The 14045-nt window shown below is 37.3% G+C and overlaps 1 protein-coding gene and 1 pseudogene across 9 annotated transcripts in view; both read left to right on the forward strand.

Moving 5' to 3' along the window:
- MAGI2 (membrane associated guanylate kinase, WW and PDZ domain containing 2) overlaps nucleotides 1–14045 on the forward strand; it is a 1174807-nt gene that overhangs the window by 853349 nt on the left and 307413 nt on the right. The gene's annotated exons all lie outside the window — the stretch shown is intronic.
- LOC132243108 (U1 small nuclear ribonucleoprotein C-like) lies at nucleotides 9656–10114 on the forward strand (annotated as a pseudogene).

The following is a 14045-nucleotide window of genomic DNA, read 5'->3' on the forward strand; positions in this document are numbered from 1 at the left end:
TGAAGTAGTTGTTCAAAGCAGCAAACTCCGGCGTTAACCTATGCCGCCATCTTGGTTCTCTCGAATGTGTTCTTCTTTTCCCCATCGAATTTCTTAATAGTATTACTCTTTCATGAATGACGTGTCATAAATTAAAATTGAAAGTGGGTGCAATCATCATGCTATTGAGAAATCTCAATAGTAAATGGGGTCTTTGTAATTATACCAGATTTATTATCAAAAGATCAGGACCTAACATTATCGAAGCTGAAGTATTAACAGGATCTGCAGAGGGAGAGGTTGTTCTGATTCCAAGAATTAATTTGTCCCCATCTGACACTGGCCTCCCAGTTAAATTGATTCGATGATGGTTTCCCGTGATGCCAGCATTTGTGATGACTATTAATAAATCACAAGGACAAACTCTAGACAGAGTAAGCATATTCCTACCTGAACCCATTTTCGCACATGGTCAGTTATATGTTGCTTTCTCTCGAGTTTGAGGAGCATGTGATGTTACAGTCAAAGTTCTAAATACTTCATCACAAGGGGAAGTAGTCAAGCACTCTGAAAGTGTTTTCACTCTTATTGTGGTGTTCAGGGAGATATTAGAATAAGTTTAATCACTTTATCAGTCATTGTTTGCATCACTGTTGTTTTTATGTCATGATTTTGTTGTTTTCATATTATGTTTTTGTTGTTTTCATATCATGTTTTTGTCATTTTTATATCATGCCTCTGTTGTTGTTATATCCTTTTGTTATTGTTTGTTTATTAATAAATTTATATATTATTTTCATGTACATTTTACTAATTTCCTTTCATTTCTCACACTTCTATTATAAAGGGCAAATAGAAATATTAAAATATCTCTGCCAATTAATTCTCTTTTTAAAAAAAATATATTTTATTGATTTTTTACAGAGAGGAAAGGGGAGGGATGGAGAGTTAGAAACATTGATGAGAGAGAAACATTGATCAGCTGCCTCCTGCACACTCCCCACTGGGGATGTGCCCGCAACCAAAGTGCATGCCCTTGACTGGAATCGAACCCAGGATCCTTAAGTCCGCAGGCCAATGCTCTATCCACTGAGCCAAACCGGTTAGGGCAGTGGTTGGCAAACTGCGGCTTGTGAGCCACATGTGGCTCTTTGGCCCCTTGAGTGTGGCCACGAAGTTTCAATCGCACTGTACGTGTGCGCCCGCACATGATATTTTGTGGAAGAGCCACACTCAAGGGCCACAGTTTGCCGACCACTGGGTTAGGGCAATTAATTCCCTTTTAATGTGCACAAATTTCGTGCACCAGGCTACTGGTGTTATATTGGAAGGAGGATCAGTAGAAAATGAAGGGAAAGAATGTGTTATAACTACTTACCTATACTTACAACCTACTATGTGTTATACTTATCTTGATCCTGTGCTATTAGGATTATTGTTCCCATTTTTACAGATGAGGAAATATTCATATATCTTAAATCCACAAAATTTAAAATAAACTACTGTAATATCTGTTCCTTTCATTAATTTATTCTGAAATAAATTTCACCTATTATAAGAAGTAAGTGTGAGTGAATGAACAATATCTTCTTTTAGGTAAAAGTGAATCAAGAAGTCTGAAAGGATAAAAATAAGTGATTAACCCATTCTGAAGATATGTTACAACAAAAATAAGCATAAAAATATGTGCATAGAAAGACTGTCTAAAAAGATAAAGAAGTGGGCAAAGAACATGACAGTTATTTCAACAACAATGCAAAAGAATTTAAATCCTAATAAACATATAAAAAACATTTAAGGAGCTATTATCAAAGAAATGTAAATTAAAATACAGAGACTTAATTTTCATTTGCAAATAGTCGAAAAATTGCAGTCCTGAATACCTATGGCAAGGTCAAGCTTGCAGGTACATATTGATGATTCTGGACTGCTTGGAGGTTAATCTGTCCTCCCATGTCTTTTTCCCATACCATAGATCCATCCTAAAATATAATGGTTTTTATGGTTGCTCTTTCATCTCTAGGAAGTTTGGTTATTATTCCTTGCAAAGACTGAAAGCACCCTGGGGTTTCACAATACTAAGGCTCCTTCCTTAGAGTTAGAAATAAGTTATTTTTTAAATGAATAGAAATTAGAAACCACTTTAGATGGAATCTGACTCGGGAATTGCCATGTAAGAATTTATAGTTATAAGATAACTATACAGAAAAAGGAAGTCTGCTTTTCTTGGTCTCATGCTATAGTTTACATTTGGCTATGACTAATAAAAATAGGGCCTTTAGAAAGCAATGACTCACATCTCGCTAGGCAATAGGACATCACGGAGATTGATGAGATTGTTATTTGGGAGAGTAAGGAAAACAACATACATCAACCTAAATTTTGTTTCGCTAAACCAGAGGAACACCCAGAAGACTATTTCAACATAAATTCCCAATAATTTATTTCTGCTACCAAAACTATTTCTCTCAATTATGTATGGTTGATGATGTCATGTGTCACTCCCAAACTAAAAATAGCATGATCAACCCAGATCTCATCACTGGCTAAATATTCCTGGAACTAAAGCTACTCATCAAATATTGCCCACAGAATTTTAGTTTAGTCTGAGTGATTTAAGTAATCCCTGTCTATGAACCTAACCAACTCTAGAGCATTCTTTTTCTTTTATTAAGAACCTAGAGAGGCCTGGTGCACGAATTCGTGCATGGGAGGTGTCCCTAGGCCTGGCTGGCGATAGGGGTGATCAGGGCAATCAGGGTGATTGGGGCCAGCCTGGGCGAGGGACCATGGGAGGTTGGCCGGCCTTGGGAGGTTGGCTGTGGGAGCTCACTGACCACCAGGGGGCAGCTCCTGTGTTGAGTGTCTGCCCCCTGGTGGTCAGTGCGCATCATAGTGACCAGTCATAATGGTCACTTAGGCTTTTGTATATATAGATTGTACAAATAAAAACACAATAAGATTTGGGTCAGATTTAGATTGGGGTGTGTTTTTTAATCTCACTCCATTCGTTTTTACAGCCCTGATAACAAATGATTAAAAAAATCAGACCGGAGCACTAAATAACTAATTTTAGTTTAATAAGACTGTAGACATATTATAATCAATTTTATGAAGATAATTTGGGCTGAATTTAGTTAAAATGAGTGAAGTAAGTAGATAATGGAGTATTTATCTTTTTGAAAGAGAAAGCTAGGTGGGGAGGCTTTCAGCTGCTGCAGAGAAGTTTTAACTAGGAAGCCTCCAGTCACAATGGACCATTATGTTTCTAATTGCCCTTATTAACAGAAGAAAGAGAAGCACAAAATTTACTATGGAGAATCTTAGGTATCCTGCTGTTTTCAAATAAGCTAAGTGGTATTGGTCAATATGTTTTAGATTTACAAGTTGGGTTTTATCAGCAGAAGAACAATGATGTCAGAAAAGGAAGCAAACCAAATACTTAAAAGAAAAACTGACAAACTAAATGTGTTCCTAGATGGTGTGTGTGTGTGTGTGTGTGTGTGTGTGTGTGTGTGTGTATGTATTCTTTTGTTTTGCCGCCCCCCCCCCCACACTCCATCCCTAAAAAGCTCTGAATTTGAAACACCTACTTGTCTAATTAACAATAATAAAAAAATTGTCCATGTGTTTCTGTTTTTAGCCAACGGAAAGACTATGAGGTTTTTTTTTTCGTTTTTTGGGGGGTTTTTTTTGTAAGCTCTATTGGAGCAAGCAGTTCTTCTTCTGAGACTATCAATACTTAGCATTCTGTAGTTGAAATCTTGTGATGCTCAAAAACATTCTCGTGCATTTCACAGCATATATCAGGGAGATTTGTCCACTTGGCAGAAGAATGTATCCAATTTTCCAAACTTGAGCATTCTTAATATTTCAGTGTGTGTGTGTTTTCAGAGTAAAGAGTGGGAAAGTATTTTTCATTGAATTATTCCTTGGTATTATCCAATTATTTGCATTTTCATATTTTACAGTCTGATTATTTTTCTTCTTCAGTGCATCTACCATTCACTACCTCTGTCATGGATACCTATTTCAGTTCCATTTATTCTAAATCTCTCTTTTAAAAAAAAAAAAGTATTTTAGTGGTTTAAAAGTGCCTGGAAAGCACTGCCTGATATAAAGAGAGTAAATAATTTAAGACAAGGAGAAAACAGATCAGTCCATTATCAAATAAAAATTGCACCAGACAGAGTTAACCGTTCAACAGGCAAGGAAGACTTTACTCAAGTCTATTGAAATAAGGGAGTGAAATTGAACTCAACTCCCCTGAAACAAAAAGCAGGAAGATTTTTAAATGCTGGAGTAAAATAATGGGAAATCCTGGAGAACTATGGGGATTCACGAAGGGGGACGTTTGGTCAAAGCAGTTAGGCCATTTCTGTTTGCTAATGGACACTTGCCAAAGTTAGGCTCCAACCCTCCCACAGAGACTGGCAAATAGAGGTGGTATCTTTCTTGATGGTTGTGCTTCAAAAGATAACTCCCAGGACCTTGAGAAAGACATTCTAGGGTTGTGGAAGATTTATATCTCAAAGAGGCAGATAAAGAATTTACTGTTGCAAGTTTCTAAAGTAAATATTCTAAGAAAAAGAAGGTCAAGTGGCCATAGTGAGGAAGAAGCCTTTCTAAAACTTAAGCTGAGGGGGATGTTAAGGCCATCTCAGTCACCAGGTAATCAAAACAAGAGATGGTATCGCTTCTCGGCCTTTTGGCTAAGATCAAGTGCAAAGAGATGGTAAGCTAATAATTAACAAGAGACTTTCAGTCCATAATATGAAGCAGTTACATCGAGAGAGAAATCAGGTTCAGATGTGCAACTTCAATGAGCATCCTCCAGACCAGACCTGAAATCAGCAGTAATGCATCATCAAGTCATGTCAAGTTGTCAAGTGTTCTCATCACACCCGAGTCAACTGAATCAACACTGCTGTTTCTGCTCTGACTCTGGTTGTGATTTACTTGATTCAGTTTGACATTTCTTTGAAAAATCTTCTACCTGATTATAGCATGTGGATAGCCAATGTCTACTCTTGGATTTTTCCCACATAGCACACACACTTACACATACAATTCAGTTTCATGGAGAATTCATACCTTCCTTTTTTCCTCTCTGATAAGTCATTAGACCCTTACATTCTATAAACAATGTTTAATTTTTAGCTTATGATGCTACCCAATATTGTTACCAGCGGTAAATATAATAACCCCAGTCCTCTATGAATTAGAAATAAAAGAGGACAGAACAATATACAGGGTGGGGGAAAGTAGGTTTATAGTTGTTCTTATGGAAAATAAAACAATAATTAATAAATAATAATACAAGAATAAACTCTGGTTTGTGCACTCATGATTGTAAACCTACTTTTGCCCCACCTGATCTTTACCCTCTATTTATTTTGTAAGGCTTCTTAATATTTGGAAACTTATCTGGAACTGGATGGAGTCCCCTTCCTTGCAGGAGATATAAAAGTGACCATTTTTAGTCTTTTACATAGACATGAAGTCATGTGAGAGGTGAAACTGAATCCTTATTGATTTTTATATCTCAACCTCAAAGTTGGTAAATGTTCAAAAAATGTTAGTCATGTTTCAGTGCATGAACCCATCCAAGGTTTCTGTGAGCTCCTGGGGGCTTATATTCTTGAGGTCAGCCTTAGCTCTAAGTTCCTGTCCACAGACTCTTGATCTCACTCGCATTTCACCTTCTCTCTAGGCCCCGTGGTCAGCAAACTGCGGCTCGCGAGCCACATGCGGCTCTTTGGCCCCTTGAGTGTGGCTCTTCCTAAGCCTTAGGAATACCCTAATTAAGTTAATAACAATGTACCTACCTATATAGTTTAAGTTTAAAAAATGTGGCTCTCAAAAGAAATTTCAATCATTGTACTGTTGATATTTGACTCTGTTGACTAATGAGTTTGCCGACCACTGCTCTAGGCCAACCCAGATATGGAACTCAACCCTTATTCCTTGATCATCTTTGAAACCTCTCACAAAACAAATTACCAAGCAAAAAGTTAACAAACTTTATTAATGTTTTGGGCAATGTGTGTGTGTGTGCCTGTGTGTGCAGAAATTTAAAATATAATATCAAACTTTTTTTTCAATTACTTTAGTGACCTTGACATCGGTTTGTTTTCATGGGCTCAATCCTCATTTGCCTCTTCTTTTCCTTTCCTTAAATTTATGTTAATTCCTCATGCAAAGCAGTTTAGCTTTCCCTTTTTTTATGGTCTTCTTTTATAAAAGTAAAGCTTCTAAGACCTGACTTTTTACAACCAGATAGAATTATCAAGCTATTTCTCTGAATATAAACATTCTCATGAAAAACATTTGTCAGCTGTTCAAATAACCATTTCCATCTCTCTTCAACATTTTATATTCTAGAGTTATCAGGATGTGGAATGTCATACTCAACATGCTCCAAGCTCACATCAAGTTAATTGTGCCTAAAAGTTGAATTGCTAAAAGAGAAACTAATGGAAAATATTTGTCATCTATTTAGGGTATCTCTTTGCCCAATACAGAGCTAATTAAGAAACATAATTAATAGAGCTCTATCTTTTCAGGCCAGGAAAAGAGATTTAACCCTATGTTCTTTTCTTTCCTGCCTCAATTCTATCAGCAGCAGATCATTCTTTCATTTCAACATAGTATCCTAACATTTTTATCTTTCTCACATTCATTCATTCCTTCATTCAGTAAGATACTATTTACTTTGTATCAATATAACATAGAAGTCAAGTGGAGCTTAGATCAAGTAAATCAGAAAATAAATAGTAAAATTTCATACGGTACAAAATGCTAATAAAATAAAGTAGGGTACTAGGTAAAGGGAGGGAAGGCGGTAGCTCTTTTAGATGGCATGGTCAGACCCTCTAGAAGCGTGGGAAAGTTGACAAGACTTGAATAATAAAGAGCTAGCTATGGGCGAATCTAAGGAATAATATACCAGGTAATGGAAAGGGTAGAGATAAAAGCCCTAACATGGGACTTGGCTTGAAAACTTCAGGGAATAGAAAGGGGGGGAAATGCAAAACAAAACAGCATGGCTAGAATATAGAGAACAGAGAAGAGAATGGTAAGACATGAAGTCACAGAGGTTTGAAGGAATGAAATAGTAGGTCCTGGTATAGAATTTGGATTTTTTTCTAAATCATACTAGAAGGTATTTTTAAAATGGGTATGATTTTATCTAACTTGTCCTTTTTTTGAATCACTTTGCTGTGTGGAGATTATATTTTGTATTGGTTGTCTTAAAATTTACCTTAAAGAGTCATCTTAAAACTATGGTGCACTCTCTTCAAATTGTCTTCCAGACAAATGCACTAAATTTATGTATTGTGAGCATGTACTACGTTCCTGGCACTGGGCTAGATGTGGAGATTCGACAATGACAAGGAAGTGATTCCCATACCCAAAAACACACAGCCTCATTGGAAAAGATTCTGTTCTGTTTACTGTAGACAGTTAATATTCTCCACATTCTTTGCATTCTTATTAGAATCAGTATGATGACCTTCCATGACCTTTTGTGGGTCATGGATTTTTAGGCCTAAACTGTTTTCCTCCAACCACTTTATACAAAATAAAGGTTTAAGAATGTATTTGCATTTTCATCTTATTCTTGAAATCCTTTTCAATTTCATGAAGAGTTGTCCGAGTTCTTTTTAGTAGGAAAACTGAATTCATAGTATGGAGTAGAAAAATATAGCACCTATACAAAACTTTCTTTCTGTAGAGTGGCATTCCAAGTTAATTCAAGGTTGGATATATATTAATTAAACTAGGAAAATATTTGTAGTACCAGATCACAAAACAGAGTCTCTGTGTTAGGTCATTTCTATCTCATCTCCATATTGAAGTGCAAATATGCTGAGAGTACAGATTGCCTCGCAGACTGCCCATCAAATGCCTGATTATTTGTGAATGTTTCTTGACCTTGAGGAGCTGAGTGATGAACATGAGGGAATTCTTTGGGTAGGACACAGGGAAAGAAGCTAATCAAACAAATAAACAAAAAGCTCAGGGAAACACCAATTTTCTGTTGAGACTGAATCCCAGTACTTTGGACCATTTGTCTTGCTTCCCATCTTTCCTTCTTTTTTCATTGGGCTTTAACATTTTAAGGATTTTTCTCAGTCTATCTCACACCCCGTTGTGCCCTCTATTTTATCTGTACTTTTGTGGTTTGTTTTCTATTCTATTTTTCACATAGTACAAGAGATGCATGCATTAAACAAGAGTCACTAAAGGACTGGGTCTGTGAAAAATCTATTTTGAAGTTGGAGGAAAAGGCAAGGCAGCTTTCTAAACATTCCTTTCCCTTGAGGCAAAATTCTGCTCAAAAGAATTGTTTTCCTCCTTCGAAAGAATTAACATTTTGACCACTGAGCATTTTGGAAACAGTTGTATATTGTGTCTTACAAATCCAGTTTCTTCATAGACTAAGTGCTGGTTAATGGCAATACCTTAGACCTTTTCTCATCTTTGTAAAAAGAACTGTTTATGGATGATAACATGTGGTTATAGAAATCCTTCAGATTTCATAAGGAATACGTGCTCCTTTCATTCCTACAACAGCACGTATCAAAGACTTACTTTAAGCAAAGCCTAAGTCCCCATAGTACTCCCTGTCAAATGGTGGAGAAAGATGAGAAAATAACTATTATGCTACAAATGATAGGGGTTGTGACATTTGAATCAGGGGTTATAGGAGTATAGTCATGGTTACCTTGCTAAGAATGATGGTCAGGAAACCCTTTTTAGAAGGCTGACAGTTAGCTGAGCCATAGGGTCAGGTAGAATTTAGCCAGGAAAGGGAGGTGAGAAGCAGGTTCCAGGCAGAAGAATCAGCGTATGCAAAAGGCAAGCATCAAGGACTGTGGTAAAGTCTGAACATGAACAAAAGTCTGAGCACAAAAGGTTTGTACGGGAAAAGAGATGCCCTTGGTAAGATGTGATCATAGCAGATCATCTTAGAGCCTGTGTGCCATTCTAAGGTTTACTTTCCTTGAAAGGCACCCAAGGATTTCTGGTAGGGGAAAATGAATGAATGGATTTGCATTTGCTGACTATTCACTCTTGTAGTATGAAATGTGGTGGACTGGAAGGTACAGGCAAAGAGAATAACTATTATTTTTTTAATATATTTTATTGATTTTTTTTTTTTTTTACAGAGAGGAAGGGAGAGAGAGAGAGAGTTAGAAACATCGATGAGAGAGAAACATCGATCAGCTGCCTCCTGCACACTCCCTACTGGGGATGTGCCCGCAACCAAGGTAAATGCCCTTGACCGGAATTGAACCTGGGACCCTTGAGTCCGTAGGCTGATGCTCTATCCACTGAGCCAAACCAGTTAGGGCCAAAGAGAATAATTAGGAAACAATTGCAAAACTCCAGATAAGAAGTGATGAGATTTTGGCTGTAGTCCTGGGAATAGAGGAGAGAGGAATTATTTGAGAGATGATTAAGGGCGGAATACAGGACTTCTTGAATAATGAGAAGAGGGAGGAAGAAATTTGTGGTGGCTGTCAGGTTTCCAGTTTTGGCATCTGGCAGCTCTAATGCTAATCATTGAGATAGAACAAATTGATGGAAAATCTGTTGGGGGAAAGACTGTGATTCAGTCTCAGCCATGTTGATATTGAGGTCCTGATTATAAGGCTACATACAGAGCAACATGCCCAAGTTTCATTGTGACTACTGGGATACATACCTCACCCATGACTCTCCATCTGTGAGAAAGACACACTGCAGTGGTAGGAAATACAAAAAGAATGTGAAAGGCTGCTATCAGAAGTGGATAGAAGAGTAAGCTTAGAGCCGGATTGACAAAATAACTGCAGCACTTCAGCAAGGAAAGATACCTCCTACTCCATTCTTTGCTCCTCCCCCTGCAAGGGGCAGTGATGGTACCCCCTGCCCTGGTTTGAAGCCCACACCCCATATGAGATACATCCCTGATGCCAGTGATGGGCCCTCCTCCTCGTGGGATGATGTCCATGGGACCTACTCCTGGAATGAGGCCACCTATGGGAGGGCACGGGCTAATGATGCCTGGGCCTCCAGTGATGAGACCTCCCACTAACCCATGACAGTGCCAAATCGGCCAGGAATGACTCTCCCAGACAGATAAGGGGAGCCCCTCAGCTTTGTATTTCTTGTTCCAGTTCACCAGGAGATCGGGGTGCTGCAACTCTGGGAGTTTTCAAACAGCATGACAAGGAAGACTCACTCCCTCTTCCTACTAAAGAGAGAATAGTTTTAGAGGGGAACAGCAGGACCAAAATAAAAAGCAAATTTTCATTTGTATTGTCAAACGTGAAAATAAAATTGCCAACTCTTTTAGTTTCAAAAAAGTCAATGAAAACAGCAATTAACATATAAAGTCAAAAATTATAGTGGCTCATTAAAGATTTACTCCTTTCCTCTACATGAAAATATTTTTACTTTAAAAAATCATTTATGTTTACTTCCCCTTCCCCAGCTTAGTCTATTCTCTGGAGAAATGTCACACTTGCAGACTTGATATTCACATGTTCCATAAACACTTTATTATTAATCCTTTAGGGTATATACTTGCAAATATTTTGTTTCTCTGTTGCATTCCTTATGCAATGTCGTGCTCATATTACTGCAAACAGAGTAGTGAAGAAAGAATGGAATAGCAAGCCCTGGCCAGGTGGCTCAGTTGATTGGAGCATTTCCCGACCAGCAAATGTTGTGGGTTTGATTCCTAGTTAGAGCACATACCTAGGTTATAGGTTCAAACCCCCGTTGGAGCCTATATGGGAGGTAACTGATCAATGTTTCTCTCACATCAACATTTCTCTTTCTTTCTCTCTCTCTCCCACCCCTTTCCTCTCTCTTTTAAAATCCATGAACATATCCTCCGGTGAGAATGAAAAGGAAAGAATGGAATAGAAATATCTTTCTAGTTATCAAATCTGTCCACTCTTCCTTGTCAGTGTTTCTTACGTTTGTCCTTTCCTCACTTTACCTATCATCATTTTCCCCAAATAGGAACCTATCTCTTCGTAGCCTGGGATACCTTTACCAGAGTTCTTAATTACCTACCACAGAAATGGATTCTGCTTGATTTATGCAGAAAATAAATTTATTGAAAGGCTATTGAGTAGTTTTCAGAATCACAGGGACGGTGGAAAAACAAGCTTGAAAAATAAGAAAAAACAAAGGGACTAAGTTTCAGGGTCACCCCACAAGCATAGGACAAGGAAGACCCTCACCGCTCTCTCTGGCCCAGCTGCCCCGGCTGCCAGCAAAACCAGCTGTGGCAGTCGCTTCCACCACTGGAAGAAATTCTTCACTGTTGCTGCTGCTCTGCCTCACTAACTCCAGATTCAAAATCCCAGGTGGTTGTGTCTGATTGCCTAATCCTCGATTGAAAGTATGTCCATGCCCTATTTTCCAAGTTTCCAGGGAAGGCAAGTATCTGGGCTTTTCCACTTCTGTAGCTGGACATAACCCCCTCCCACTAACACTCATGTTGTGTAAAATTCTCCAAATATAAGCAAGAGAGTCCAAATCAGGGCAGCCACAGAAATGTAGGAGTCCTCCTTAATAACCAACTTATCTCCTAGTTCTAGTCATTCATGTTTCTATTTTCCTTTAAGCACTGTTTTGGGCATGTGCTATGTACTCATGGGGAAGATATCAAGATTGCATGTACCTGATTAAGGCTCTCCCAAAGCATAACTATTATTATATTTGACACTATCATAGTTTCCAATAACTTAAAATCTTCAACATAGTATTCAAAAATATCAATTGATTTCTCTTACATGTACCGTCTTTTTTCGTATTATTTTTTAACATAAATTCTCTCCTCCAACTAGGATAATTATCTTCCAATTTATATATATTAATATGCTCATTTTCTGCAAAACCCCTGATCCATTCACCTATTTCTCCCTAGCCCATGCCTGAACTCATTTTATTTCTTCTCCGAGTAGCACCCCAATTCTGTGCTTCGCCTCCTTCATGATTTCAAATGAGAATCATGAAATTAAAGGCATACTTACTGTGAAATCATACAGTATTTATGAACACTAAGTCATACCTGTGCCTTGTTTTATAAACACTCTGTATGGATCTATTTTAAATGTAGATAGTTTTACCTCTCCAATTGGATTGTAAATGACTCAAGGATCTTAACTGCTAGTGTATCTCCTCTGCCATATCCATCACGTTAAATACAGAGTCTACTCCATGTGTCTGTGGAATAGCTGAGCAGATGTCTGGCCAGCTTCAACTCTCACCACACACTTTCAAAGAATTTGGGATCCTGGAGCCTATTCTTCTGAAACTTACTTTGTTTTGTTCTCTCCCACAATCTCTAACTCTAGGTAAATCCTAGTCATCATTCCACAAACGTACAAATTTCATATTATAGTGGGAACCAGGCACGGATGACTGGGCACAAATTAACTATCATTATTAGAAATTACCTGAAGCAAGTGTCCAGGTGATACCAAGTGTCATCTTCATAGAGGAAAGATGACATTATTAAAAAATTGAAAAAGTTAATTTCCATACTACATCACATAATATTTTTATGCTTTGCAAAGTCAAAACTGAAAAGAAATGGGTTTCATTTAAGACTCTGATTATTTTGTCATTGTCACACAATGACATTAATTGGGTACTAAATTTGCAAAATGCCTTTGCGAATGCAAACAAATGTGTCCTCTGTAAATTAAGGAAAAAAACAGATGCCTGTTTCTCACACAAAGTTCCCTTCTGATGTTGTCAGAGCAGTACTTTTTCAGAGAATGAGTTTGGGCAGATGGCATTATAATTCAAATAAAATGAAATAGGCTTCCAAGTGTATCCATATCATCTTCCCCTGTGAATGCCAGAAGAATTTTCAAAGTTTCTAATGTATCTGTGTCCTCATAAATATAACCTGTTATTAAATAAACTCTAAAGATTACATTATGACTCTCATGTTAGCTGAGATATCTTTCCAAATCAGGTATTAGGAAATATCTACAACATGTCCAATAATATCTATTGCACAACAAGGAAATGCAATACAAAGGGATTTGAAGATTATTGAACTCATTCTCCTAAAGTGCAATGTGAAAATTATGTCAAAGTTCCAGAGACATTCATCATAAAGGATAAAGGCACAGGTGGCCAGGTCTCTCATGCATGTGACTCTTCAGGTTTTGTTACCAATGTTTAGAACACTGGGAATCCTAAGAAAGGACAGTCCAGAAAGCACCTGCATCTCCCAACGTTATCAGAAATAACTCAAGTTGTGACATCTGGCAAATGATTTAACCGCAATTAAATAATATCCCTTCTCACAGAGTTGTTATGAGGATCAAATGAGATGATTTATGTAAAGCACTCAACACAGTGCCTGATACATAGCATCAATACATTGTAGCTAACTGGTATTTCTCTGGTGCTCAATAACTGAAGTGGAGGTAGGAATGGGTATCACTTTTATAATTTTGCCTATGAAAAATTTAAAGGATAACATCCTATGTATGTTGGGTTGGGAACATAAATAGCATTTATTGCCGTTGAATGCCAAACTTTTTCAATGTAAACTCCCATCAGTAAGAAGAATTGCCAGGTAAATATTGAATCTTATTTTACAATATAACTAAAGGGAAACTTCTCTGTAAAGCATTTACTGTCATCTTCAATTCCCACCAGAAATGGCCATTCCTTTGTTAGTGCACCTTTGCATACTTCTACCATGATATGTCCCAAGTTATTGAATTTCTTTTATTTACACATCTCCTTTACACAGAATTTTTTTTAATTTTTAGCTCTTAGCACAGCATTCAGTAAATCTTGAAGAAATGAATAATGAATTTCATGTTATTCAAAAATGGAATAATAACAATAAAATACCTCTCTCCACTATGGCAAATATAAAGCCCTATAGGAAAAATGAAAATGAACCCAGTAACATCTGAAAATCTCTTCCTGTGATTTCTATGATTCCTTTAAATATTCCAATATTCTTATATGTATTTTGCTGAAAAAAAATATGATATTGGATACCTTCGTTTATAAGAAATTTGACG

This window comes from Myotis daubentonii, chromosome 10 (genome assembly GCF_963259705.1).
Source record: "Myotis daubentonii chromosome 10, mMyoDau2.1, whole genome shotgun sequence".
Taxonomy (NCBI): Eukaryota; Metazoa; Chordata; class Mammalia; order Chiroptera; family Vespertilionidae; genus Myotis; species Myotis daubentonii.